This window comes from Polypterus senegalus, chromosome 8, assembly GCF_016835505.1.
Source record: "Polypterus senegalus isolate Bchr_013 chromosome 8, ASM1683550v1, whole genome shotgun sequence".
Lineage (NCBI taxonomy): Eukaryota > Metazoa > Chordata > Cladistia > Polypteriformes > Polypteridae > Polypterus > Polypterus senegalus.
Window position 1 is genome coordinate 121,806,247 of NC_053161.1, and position 13,517 is coordinate 121,819,763.

Consider the following 13,517-nt stretch of genomic DNA (forward strand, 5'->3'; position numbering starts at 1 on the left):
ACAGAAGACAGAAGTTGGTTAAGTTTGGGAAGTGGAATTTTCCTCCATTCATCCAGTATACAGGTTTTCAGCAATGTAATTGTAAAGACCCTTCATTGCCATATTATGAACTTCATAATGTGCTTCACATTTTAAATCAGAGACAGGTCAGAACTGCAGGCAGGCCAATTTAGTACCAGCACTCTCTGCTTATGAGCCATACACTTGTAATGTGGGCAAATGTGGTTTGGCAGAGTCCTACTAGAAAATGCAAAAACATTTCTGGAAAAGACAGCATTTGGTTGGCAGCATATGTTGCTCTAAAATGTATGCATATCTTTCTGCATTAATGGTAAACTCACAGATGTGCAAGATACCCATGCCATGCACACTGATACAACCCCCATACCATGACAGATGCTTGGTTTTAAACCTGATGCTGAAAACAGCTTGGCGAGCCCTTTTTCTCTTTGGCCCGGAGAGCAATACAGCTGTTTTTTCCAAAAACTATTTGAAATGATAACTCTTTCAGAATATGGTGATGTATTCTGTCATGTTCTTTGTTAATTAGTAACGGTATTTATTCATCAAAATTTGTTTTTAATATGTAAATAGATTATTTGGGTGGAATAATAACCTGCTCCTCAAAGCATTTATAGAAAGTGTCTATTGGGGGTTGTATATTATATTAATGGGTAAATATTTCTGGTCTTTATACAGTCATACCTTTGTTTAACAAATGCTGTGTGACCACATAAAATCAGTCTTTGGATGTGCACAATGACAGCTAAACCAGAACTCAAAAGTGTTTCAGTGTTTCACAAATGGCATAATTTCAGTTTTCGTCATTGAAGTTTTAGTACCTATGTATAAATTTTGATATTTATTTAAATTAAACTTTTCATGCTACATATATGTTCAACTCTGAATTCAATCCAGATTAATGTATAATGATTTTACTGATTTTGGGGTATCCATCTTTCTGTTTTTAGCAGAAGTTAACCAATTAGTTTGTGCATTTTTATCAAAATCAATTAAAAAGATCAAAAGTCACAGCTACAATCCCGGAGGAGCCCTGAATGTGTTCATCACCTAGGTCAGAATAATTTCTTTGTACAGTAACCAGCTGGTTTGTGTATTCAAGCCTTTTTGAATCAATGTGTGCAATATGTAGTGAATTTCTGCTTCTTTTAATTTGATCACCAGCCTTACATAAAGTAATATGTTAAAAGCTTTTTGAAAATAAAGGTAAAATTGTTTTCACTAGCATGACCAAATGCCTCTGAAACATTAATTTCTGACAATGCATTATAAATATACACTGCACTGGGGGCTGCACAAAAGGCAAATGAATTTGACTTAATTATTACTCTAAAGAAAGAGCACTGTCAGTATAAAATAATTTCACATAATTATTTTGACATTTTGGGCAATCGGACAAAAAGACAATGGTAATTATACATGATATTTAACTTAATTATTTTTTTAATCACACATTATTGAAATATTAATCGCAAAATGTGGTCTTCAAGAAATTGATTATAGATATATGTATGAACATAAAACAGCTGTTTATTAAATTAGTTTAATCTTACTACAAAAAATATATCTGCAGTAAAAAATTCTTATGATTGACAAATCTATGAAGAAAACATATTACTTCCAAGAATAAATTTAACTTTTCTGTCAGAAACTTTACCTTCTAAAAGGATTCAAGAAGAAAAATATGTACTCCTCCAAAAATGCTTTTTAACAATATTAATTTATGCTGTAAACTATCATGGATGAATTCCCTGTGGCAAGTTATTTTTTTTCATCACACAGTCTTGGTTGAAAGCACAGGCCAGGCATGGAATTAGCTGTCAGGATGAGTCAGGTCCATCGCAGTCCACACTCACATACATACATACCCACACTGTTTCATATTTTTAGATACAGCTAAACCTATCAAATGACATTTTCCTGACACTACTGGCTCAGGACGTAAGAAACAATTAGAGTTTCACTCATACTCTTCTCACTAGTTTCTCACCATGCTCTTCTGCCCATTACTCGAAGGCTTGTGAGAAGATCGTGAGAAGTGAGAACCTCACATTAATGAAACATAAAGGCTTCCCAAAAAAACTTTTCGGTTACAGGCACTGTTGTCTACAGTTTTGATGAAAGTAGCATTTTAAAACAGGTATCTGATGTGAAGATATGCAAATTAAATTATGATATGAAAATATTCAGAATATCAGTACCGTTGTAAAAGCTGATTCATTTCATGCACATTAGAGACACAGAAAAAAGATGGTATCAGAAAGTCCTCTCAGCAGGTTATTATTGTAGCCATATAGTACATCCACAAAATCTCTTCATTTTTTCCATCATTTTCCAGCATCTTTCGCACAATCCAATCACAATTCAGAAAGCTAATGTTAAGGTAAATCTAGCTGCTACCTTTTGAGTCATGGCTGCACCAGTTGCTCTCAAGCATGTGAATGGTTAACCAATGCATTCCCCTGTCTTTATATACTCATACATTGATGCAAGTTCTTTTCCAGACAGGGGTTTGTTAAACTTAAATTCCTTTACATTTACTTATTTAGCTGACACCTTTATCCAAGGCAACATACATTTACAGTGGTGTGAAAAATTATTTGCCCCCTTCCTGATTTCTTATTCTTTTGCATGTTTGTCACACAAAATGTTTCTGCTCATCAAACACATTTAACCATTAGTCAAATATAACACAATTAAACACAAAATGCAGTTTTTAAATGATGGTTTTTATTATTTAGGGGGAAAAAAAATCCAAACCTACATGGGCCTGTGTGAAAAAGTAATTGCCCCTTGTTAAAAATAACCTAACTGTGGTGTATCACACCTGAGTTCAATTCCCGTAGCCACCCCCAGGCCTGATTACTGCCACACCTGTTTCAATCAAGAAATCACTTAAATAGGAGCTGCCTGACACAGAGAAGTAGACCAAAAGCACCTCAAAAGCTAGACATCATGCCAAGATCCAAAGAAATTCAGGAACAAATGAGAACAGAAGTAATTGAGATCTATCAGTCTGGTAAAGGTTATAAAGCCATTTCTAAAGCTTTGGGACTCTAGCAAACCACAGTGAGAGCCATTATCCACAAATGGCAAAAACATGGTACAGTGGTGAACCTTCCCAGGAGTGGCCGGCCGACCAAAATTACTCCAAGAGCGCAGAGACGACTCATCCGAGAGGTCACAAAGACCCCAGGACAACGTCTAAAGAACTGCAGGCCTCACTTGCCTCAATTAAGGTCAGTGTTCACGACTCCACCATAAGAAAGAGACTGGGCAAAAACGGCCTGCATGGCAGATTTCCAAGACGCAAACCACTGTTAAGCAAAAAGAGCATTAGGGCTCGTCTCAATTTTGCTAAGAAACATCTCAATGATTGCCAAGACTATTGGGAAAATACCTTGTGGACTGATGAGACAAAAGTTGAACTTTTTGGAAGGCAAATGTTCCGTTACATCTGCCATAAAAGGAACACAGCATTTCAGAAAAAGAACATCATACCAACAGTAAAATATGGTGGTAGTAGTGTGATGGTCTGGGGTTGTTTTGCTGCTTCAGGACCTGGAAGGCTTGCTGTGATAGATGGAACCATGAATTCTACTGTCTACCAAAAAATCCTGAAGAAGAATGTCCGGCCATCTGTTCGTCAACTCAAGCTGAAGTGATCTTGGGTGCTGCAACAGGACAATGACCCAAAACACACCAGCAAATCCACCTCTGAATGGCTGAAGAAAAACAAAATAAAGAGTTTGGAGTGGCCTAGTCAAAGTCCTGACCTGAATCCAAATGAGATGCTATGGCATGACCTTAAAAAGGCGGTTCATGCTAGAAAACCCTCAAATAAAGCTGAATTACAACAATTCTGCAAAGATGAGTGGGCCAAAATTCCTCCAGAGCGCTGTAAACGACTCATTACAAGTTATCGCAAACGCTTGATTGCAGTTATTGCTGCTAAGGGTGGCACACAGGACCATGTAGGTTTGGATTTTTTTTCTCCCTAAATAATAAAAACCATCATTTAAAAACTGCATTTTGTGTTTACTTGTGTTATATTTGACTAATGGTTAAATGTGTTTGATGATCAGAAACATTTTGTGTGACAAACATGCAAAAGAATAAGAAATCAGGAAGGGGGCAAATAGTTTTTCACGCCACTGTATGATATGGCTGGTTAGATTTCTTTTGGTTTTCCAGTTGGAGCACAGGCAGGTCAAGTGACTTGCTCATGATCACACAGTATCATTATTGGAATTTGAACCCACAACCTCAGGGTTTGAAGTCCAAAACCTTAACCACTACACCACACTGCCCAAGCAATACTCAAAGTGAAAAAATAAAACAGAATCAGTAAATCTCAAAATCTCAAACATTTGTCTCTAATCCTTTTTTTGTCTAAATTAGTCTTTTATGTGCTAAGATATTAATGTAAAGTTTGGACAAACCACTCTTTTATAGAGGAAGTGTAATGACATAATGCAGTATGTCAGAAACCACATGACTAGCAAGGAGGAAAGAACCAATAAGGCAATGTCCCAGCAACTAACTCACAAAACGGCTTTGCCTACAAGAAATGGCAAAGAAAATGGTGAATTGAGGTTAGAAGAATAAAAAATTTGAATACATAATAATTACAATGATGATACATGTCCAAAATTATTTACATACTGTAAGTTCTTAACAGTTTTTAGACTTTTGTGTTTAGATGTATTGATACTCGGTTTCTCTCATACATCTCTAAGCTGTGCCTTTCAGACAAATTGGAAACAAAATGAGCGTGCTGGAAAAATGGGTGCATTATAGCTTCCCATCCACATTTGGCTTATGCCTTGAAATTACTGTTTCCATGGTAGGCTCTGTCCCCCGCAAAGTGAACCATGAGTTCACAAAAGGATATGTTTTCAACATTTGTAATTAAAATGAGTTTATTGCTAATACATAGTAGAATTTTCTCTTGTGCACGGTATACATTCATGTTGTTTCAAGCCTTCTTTTAAACTGGTAACCCTTACTGAACCTCTAGGGCATACTATTTCCCACTTCTTCAGCATATCCAAGAAAATGAATGGACAAAGTGTACATAGAAGTGAAAAAAATTAACTTGATTTCTTTGATGACTGATTAATAGGACATTGCCATATGTGTTTAGCTTTTCTAATAAAAGAAAAATATATATATATTAGTTTATATTCTTTGTTAAGGACAGAGGACCACCAAAATTGGCAACAAAAAGTTTACAAACAAAACAGTTCATTTTCTGTAAAGTTTAATTTTACAGGCATTGCCAGATTCAGCAACATGTGTAATAAATAGCTTTTGCTTGAAAATGAATACACACTTTCTCATAATTACCTACCAAATGTAGAAATAATAATTATTAGCATATATGATGAATGTACATATAAATTGCTTTAATTTGAGTTCATATATTTTTTAATTGTATTGATTTTATTGTAATCACACAACATTCCATACAAATAGATACATTTTTACAAAAATAGGATTGAAAACAAATCAACCCCCACCCCAAGAAAGAGAGCATGGCCACCAGAGTATAACAAAGCTAGTAAAAAAAGTAAATAGATGAATTAATAAGTGAATAAAGATAAATGGAAAAGAAAAAGAAATGGGGAGAGAATCTGCCTCCTCAGTGCTTTATATGCTTATTCTAAAATGCTATTGATTAGATAATTCCAGGTTTTGAAAAGGTTCTGCACAGATCATCTAAGTGAGAATTTGACTTTTTCCAATTTCAAAAAGTATAAAACATCAGTTACCCACTGACTTAAAAGTGGAGAGTTAGGATTCTTCCAGTTGAGCAAGATAGGTTTGCGTGCCAGTAGTGTAGTAACGGCAATTACAGTTTGTTTGTCCTTCTCCACTTTAAGCCCATCTGGAAGAACCCCAAACACAACTGTTAATGGGTTTGAAGGGATTGTGACACCAAGGCTGTCTAAAAGGCATTTAAAAATTTTTGTCCAGAATGATGTTAATCTGGTGCAGGCCCAGAACATGTGATCCAGTGAGGTTGGAACTTGATTGCAGCATTGGCAGGTTGAATCTTGCCCTGGAAACATTTTGGACAATTTTATATGAGACAGATGTGTTTGATATATTATTTTGAGTTGAATAATTGTATGCTTTGCACATATGGAGCTTGAATGAATTCATTGCATTGCTATGTTCCATTCTTTTTCTGAGATGTTGAGTGAGAGATCCTTTTCCCACTGTCCTCTTGGATCTTTGAAAGGGAGGGATTGTAAAATGGCTTTATATAGTGCAGAAATGCTGTCTAAGTCCTCAAAACTGAGCAATATTTGTTCCAGCATAGAGGGAGGTGAGGAAAATTGGGCAGGTTCTGTTTAACAAAGTTTCTAATTTGAAGGTAGTGAAAGAAATGTGTTGCTGGAAAGTTAAATTTGGAATGTAATTGTTTGCAGGATGCAAAAATGTTGTCTATGTACAGATCTCTAAGTGATTTAATCCCAAATGTTTTCCAGACATTAAAAACTGCATATGTTTGTAAGGGTTGAAAAAGGTGATTCTCGTGAAGAGGTGCCACAGATAAAAGTTTCTCCATCTTAAAATGCTTCCTACATTGGTTCCATATTCTGAGAGTGAAGCACAATTGGGTTGTTAGGATATTGGCAATAATTTGCATTTATTGGGGCACAAAGCAAGGAATATAAAGAAGTATTGCAGGATTTTATTTCTATTGCGGACCAAGCCTGTGTATGTTCATCTATTTGTGTCCATGTCCAGGTTTTCATAGTTTGTATGTTTGTGCCCAGTAATAACATTAAAAGGTAGTTTAGGTAGAGCCATGCCACCTTCTGCCTTAGGTCTTTGTATGGTCGCTCTTTGGATACCTGGATGTTTTGAACTCCAAATAAATTAGGTTATGGTTGAATCTAATTTCTTAAAAAACAATTTATTGATGTATATTGCAATGTTACATAAAAAATAAAAAGAGAAGCTTAGGAAGGATATTCATTTTAACAATGTTAATTCTTTCAGCTAAAGTGAGATGAAGGGTTGACTATCTATGCAAGTCTAGCTTAATTTTTTCCATTTAGACAGCGAAATTTTGTTGATAAAGAGCTTTATGTTTACTTGTGATGTTTACCCTTAGGTATTTAAACCGATCTTCCATGATAAAAGGGAAGGTGTCCAAGCTAATATCGTGTGTTTCAGAATTCACTGGAAAGAGCACACTTTTAATCAAATTAATTCTGAGACCAGAAATCTTTTGAAATTCTGTTAGTGCTGTTACAACTGCAGACATAGTATTTTGTGGGTCTGATATATATAGTAGCATATTGTCTGCATATAGAGAAATGTTCTGTTCCAAGTCCATTTCTGATAATCCCCTTTATCTCATAAGTATTTCGGCAGTAAACTGCCAGTGGCTCAATGGCGATTGCAAAAAGTAGTGGTGACAAGGAGCATCCTTGTCTGGTACCTCGTTCTAGTTTAAAGTAGTCTGAATTAATATTGTTAATACAAACTGAAGCTTCTTGACTGGTATATAGTAGTTTGATCCATGCATAAATGTTCGGGCCAAAGCCAAATTTCTCCAATGTAGTAAAATGCTAGTTCCATTTAATCATATCAATTGCTTTTTCTGCATCAAAGGATAATAATATCTCTCGGTGTTTATCTTTGTGGGTGAATATATTACATTAAATAGGTGTCGAAGATGGGAAGCTAAGTGTCGGCCTTTAATAAATCCAGTTTGATCTTGTGATATTACCGAAGGCAGCACTTTCTCCATCCTTCTAGCTAGGACTTTGGAGAATATCTTAACATCATTATTCAGAAGTGAAATTGGACTGTATGATGCACATTGTAATAAGTCCTTATCTTGTTTAGGAAAGACAGTGATTAATGCTTGGTGAAAAGTCTGAGGTAGAATTTTATTGTCTCTAGCTTCTGTGAATGTTGCTAATAAAAGGGGAGCTAGCTGAGTGAAAAATGTCTTATAAAATTCGACAGCATAGCCATCAGGGCCTGCTGCTTTCCCACTCTGAAGTGACTTTTTAGCATCTAGTTTAGCATCTGCAAACGATTTATCCAATTCCTCTGCACTAAGGGTATCTATTTGTGGTATCTGTAATGCATCCAGAAACGCATTAGATTGTGTCTTGTCTTCTTTAAACTCAGTAGAATATAAGGATTTATAGTAGTCTCTAAATGTGTACATTATATTTTTATGGTCAATAATTTTGTGTTTGTGTTGGTGATTGCAAGCTTAGTAGCTTTCTCTCCATGTTCACAGTAATGATGTCTTGATTTAAAAAGGAGTTGTTCAGTTTCTTTAGTTGTTAAGAGGTTGAGTTCTGAATGCAGAGCCTGCTTTTTCCTATGAAGAGCCTCACGTGGACAACCGGCATGTTCTTGATCTATTCTAGTAATTTCACTAGTTAGCTCTGATACCTTCTTGATTTCCAATTTATTTCTGTGGGAAAGATATGAGATAATCTGTCCTCTTAAGAAGGCCTTCAGGGTTTCCCAGAGTATTCCTGCAGAGACCTCTGAGGATGTATTTGCCTCTAGAAAAAACTGATTTGTTTTGATATAAATTCTGTATAGTTCTTGTCTGCTAATAAAAGTGGGTTAAGATGCCATCTGCGAGATGAGCATGTGGGGCTTAATGATTTTAGCTCCAAGATTAGAGGGGCATGGTCAGAAATAAGAATAGCATCGTACTAACAAGATTTAATCATATGCAATAAATTGATATCTACAAAGAAATAATCAATTATTGAGTAGCAATGATGCACTGGTGATTAGAAGGAATATGCTCTTGAGTTTGGGTTTAGAAATCTCCAAGGTTCTGATACGTTGTGGTCAGTTATAAACTGTATAATTGTCTTTGCAGTGGTAGATGTCATCACCCCTGTGACAGGAGACCTATCTAGGTCTGGATTTAAAACACAATTAAAGTCCCTAGCCATTATAATTTTATGAGTGTTCACATTGGAAATTCCCTATCATCCCTGGGTGCATAAACATTTAACAAAATCACTTTACAATTAAATAAATTACCCATGACCATTACGTATCTCCTTTCAGGATCAGATACTACATTTGATACTACAAATGAGACTGTTCTAAGTATAAGAATTCCCACACCTGTAGTTTTTTTTTTTTGTAAAGCTGGAATGGAACATTTGGCCAGTCCAGTCTTTTTACAGCCGGAACTAATCTTTGCTTAATAAGTGGGTCTCCTGTAAAAATACTATTTTAGTGTTTAGACCTGATAGGTGAGAGAATACTTTCTTTCTCTTTAATGTGTGATTCAGGCCTTTAAATTCAAGCTGTCCTGTTTTGGTGACATTGATTCTGAATTTGTGATTCCATTTTATACTCTTAACTGAAAGTGAGGCAGCTTTGGCCTTAATTTCCAATTTTCCCAGGAGTTATTGCCATGCAGCCTATTGTTATGTTGGTAATTATAAGGATTAAAAGGATAGATTAAAAATAGCTTGCTCTCTTTCTCTCTTAGAGGTCATAATTAAAGACATTATAAACGCCCTAATGAAATACGTATTGATTGTTATCTAGACAACCTATAAATGCCCAATATTAACATGAAGAGTGACCCAACACAATAAATATATTAAGATGAAGTGTGTTGTGCTTAAGTTAACTACAAGGAAAACATCAAATTCAATGATAATCTAAACTTTTTGATTCAAATGTCTCCAGGCTATAGTTGCTAAAGTAATATATACTAACATTATATACTGTAATCCACAAAAAAAAGGTAACAGTTTAAAATGGTGACTTGTGTCTTCAACATAAATGGTAAATTAATGAAAGGAATTATTAAGGAAAATATTGAGCAAGACATGGCAAGAATTTGAGTTTTACAATCAGCATGGATTTAGATGAGGGAGCTCATGTTTTACTAACATGCTGGAATTCAATGTGGAAGCAACAAAAAGATGGATAGGAATATAAGTAACAAGCTGGTTAAGTTTGCAGATGATACCAAGATAGGTGGATTGGCAGGTAATCTAGAATCCGTTATATCACTACAGAAGGACTTGGATAGCATATGGGCTTTGCAGATTTGTGGCAGATGAAATTTAATGTCAGTAAATGTATTACACATAGGAAGTAAAAATGTTAGGTTTGAATACACAATAGGCGGTTGGAAAATTGAGAGTATTTAGGATTTAGGAGTCATAGTGAACTCTAAGCGACTTCCCAACAGTGTTCAGAAACCATTAAGAAGGCTAGCAGAATGTTAGGTTATACAGCACAGTGTGTGGAGTACAAGTCCAAGGAGGTGATGCCTCATCTTGAGTACTGTGTGCAGTTTTGGTCTCCAGGCAACAAAAAGGACATAGCATTGCTAGAAAAGGTCCAGATAAGAGCAACTAGGCTGATTCCAGGGCTGCAGGGGTTGAATTATGAGGAAAGATTAAAAGAGCTCAGCCTATACAGTTTAAGCAAAAGAAGATTAAGAGGTGACATGATTGAAGGGTTTAAAATTATGAAGGGAATTAGTACAGTGGATAGAGACTATTATTTTAAAATGAGTTCATCAAGAACACGGGGACACAGTTAGCAACTTGTTAAGGATGAATTTCACACAAACATTAGGAAGTTTTTCTTTACACAAAGAATGATAGACACTTCGAATAAGCTACCAAGTAGTGTAATAGACAGTAAGACTTTAGGGACTTTCATAACTCGACTTGATGTTTTTTTGGAAAAAATAAGTGGATAGGACTGGCGAGTTTGTTGGGCTAAATGGCCTGTTCTCGTCTAGAGTGTTCTAATTTTCTTTCCATCCCCACAATTGTAAGTGCCAACACAACAATAGGCTTAATAGCCATAATTCCTTGCAATATTAGGTGTTAAGGTTAATGCTATATGTAATACTGTAAAACCTTAATTTAAAATTATAAAATGACAACAAAAGTTCATTAGCAATGTCTCTATGACCAAACAGTAAACTTTATGAGCTGGAATGTCAAAGGTCTCAATTATTAACTAAAGAGGAAGAAAGTATTCTCTCACCTAACAGGTCTAAATGCCAAGATAGTATATTTACAGGAGACTCACTTAATCAAGAAGGATCAGTTTCAGTTGCAAAGAGACCGGACCAGCCAAATATTCCACTCCAGCTATACAATGAAAACTAGAGGTGTGGGAATCTTAACTAACAGAACAGTATCATTTGTAGTATCAGATCCTAAAGGATGATATGTGATGGTTATGGTTAATGTATTTAATTGTAAAGTGATTTTGATAAATATCTATTCAACCAATGTGAATGATAGAGAGTTCATCCAAAACATATTTGCATCCATTCCTAACTTGAACAGTCACAAAATTATAATGGCCGGAGACTTTAATTGTGTTTTAAATCCAGACCTGGATCGATCTTCAGCTACAGGGGTGACAACATCTAACACTGCAAAAATAACCAATTTTCAGTTGATCTTAAATTATCACACCCATGGAGATTTCTAAATCCATACTTAACAGCATGTTCCTTCTTCTCATTAGTATACTTTATTGCTCAAAAATTTATTTCTTTGTAGATAACAATTTCTTACCCATGATCAAATCTTGCAAATATGATGGTATTGTTCTCTCCAACCATGCCCCTCTGATCATGGAGCTCACATTACTATGCCCCACATACTCATTTCACAGCTGGCATCTTAAACCCCTGTCATTAGCTGACGAGAACTATTCAGAATTTATATCGAAGCAAATTGTTACTGACCTTTCTCTAACTCTTTCAGGCCCCACCTCTTTTGAGCAGCAGCGAGCGGAATCACAGAGCAGCGGCATCTCCCAGAGGCATGTAGCCCTTCACAAACACTTAATTAAGTTCAACTGGAGTAAAGCCGACAGCTGACCAAGAGAAATAACCGGAAGTGAAAAATTGAAGTTGATCGCTCAGCAGATGGTGAAAACTTAAAGCTGATGGTCTCTTAATGATTCACAGAAAGTGCGATCTTAAATCACAGGCTCACAGGCTGTTGTTTATCCCACCTGTTACTTTCCTGAAGCTGTTACCCATAATCCCTGTTGTAGGGCATCCAGTAAATTTAGTCATGATGCAGACCTTAAATTACTTTATAACCATAAAATAAGGTGTATAATTAGACCAAGAGATAAAACCAGACCCTCCACCAGGGGCACCTGTAATAGAAACTTACTTCAAATTAAAACAAAAAATATATCACCAGTTCATAAAGATGTATGCAGTTTTAAATGCTGCTTATTGATCATTCGAAAAAATAAAGCTGCTCTCGTAAATGATCATATTAAGTACAAAATCTGATCTACGTCTTCTCACTGACACCTGGCTTAGTAAATCTGACACTGTTCTCCTAGCTGAGGCATTACCAGATGGGCACTTGTTCCTTCATAAATCTAGAGATTCTGGTTGAGGAGGAGGCCTTGGAATAATTCATTGTAACAAAATACAAATCACTTCTAAAAATGTAGGCGACTTCACATCCTTTTGAGGCATTCATTTTAAATATTAAAACAGATTCCAACACAATTATAGTGCTAGTCTACAGAACTCATTTATATAATATTCCTAATATTCTTTTGCACCACCTTGTGCCTGTAGAACAGCTTTTGGTCCTTGCTTGCTAGGGAGTGTCAAATATTCTGCAAGGATGTATGTCTGTTCTAAATACAGAAACAGTTGTACTGAGTTTGTTGACTACAATCTTGTATTTTACTTCTTTAGCTCTATTAAGATTACAGATACTTGACACACTCAAAACTACATACCAGGGAATAGGCAAAATAAAGAAAACTGGAAAAAAGTGAAGGGCATCTTTGGCTATCTCCACACATTAACAATACTGGATGTTAGAAACAAGTTGCCATAGTTATATTTTCTTATTCTGGTTCAAAACTCTGTACTTCTTTTATTAACCTATCATTTGATATTCAGTGTTTGATATTAGCATGTATCCTGGTATATTCATCTTTTTTGTGTTGTTATTCCTTTAGTATCTTTTGAATATTTATAAAATGCTTTGATAAGAGAAAAGGTGCTATATACTGTAAGTATATTATTAATATTTGATACCATTAATATTATTATTATTACAATTTTATGGTATTTTCCAACTCCATTGATTAATTCTGTGTTTTTTAGAGTCTGTGCACCTGTTAATCAGCCTATGAAACTACTGTACTTTTCTGCCAATGTAAAGATGACTTTTGTGATACAACAAATTTGATATCAACAGGCATTTCAGCTCAATTTAGTGTCTCAATCCTATTTCTCCAAAATAACATTTTGAAGGGCACCAGCATACTACTGTCTGCCACACTAATTACATCTTTGCAATTTATTCCATGTGTCTGTTCATCTGCATGTGAAGAAAACATTTTTAATTTTTGTGTGAACTTTTTCCTTAACCAGTTTCCATATGTGTCCCTTCTGCTTATTGAAGGATTAATATTAAAATTAACACCTTTGATCCACCCTACTGTTTCCCAAT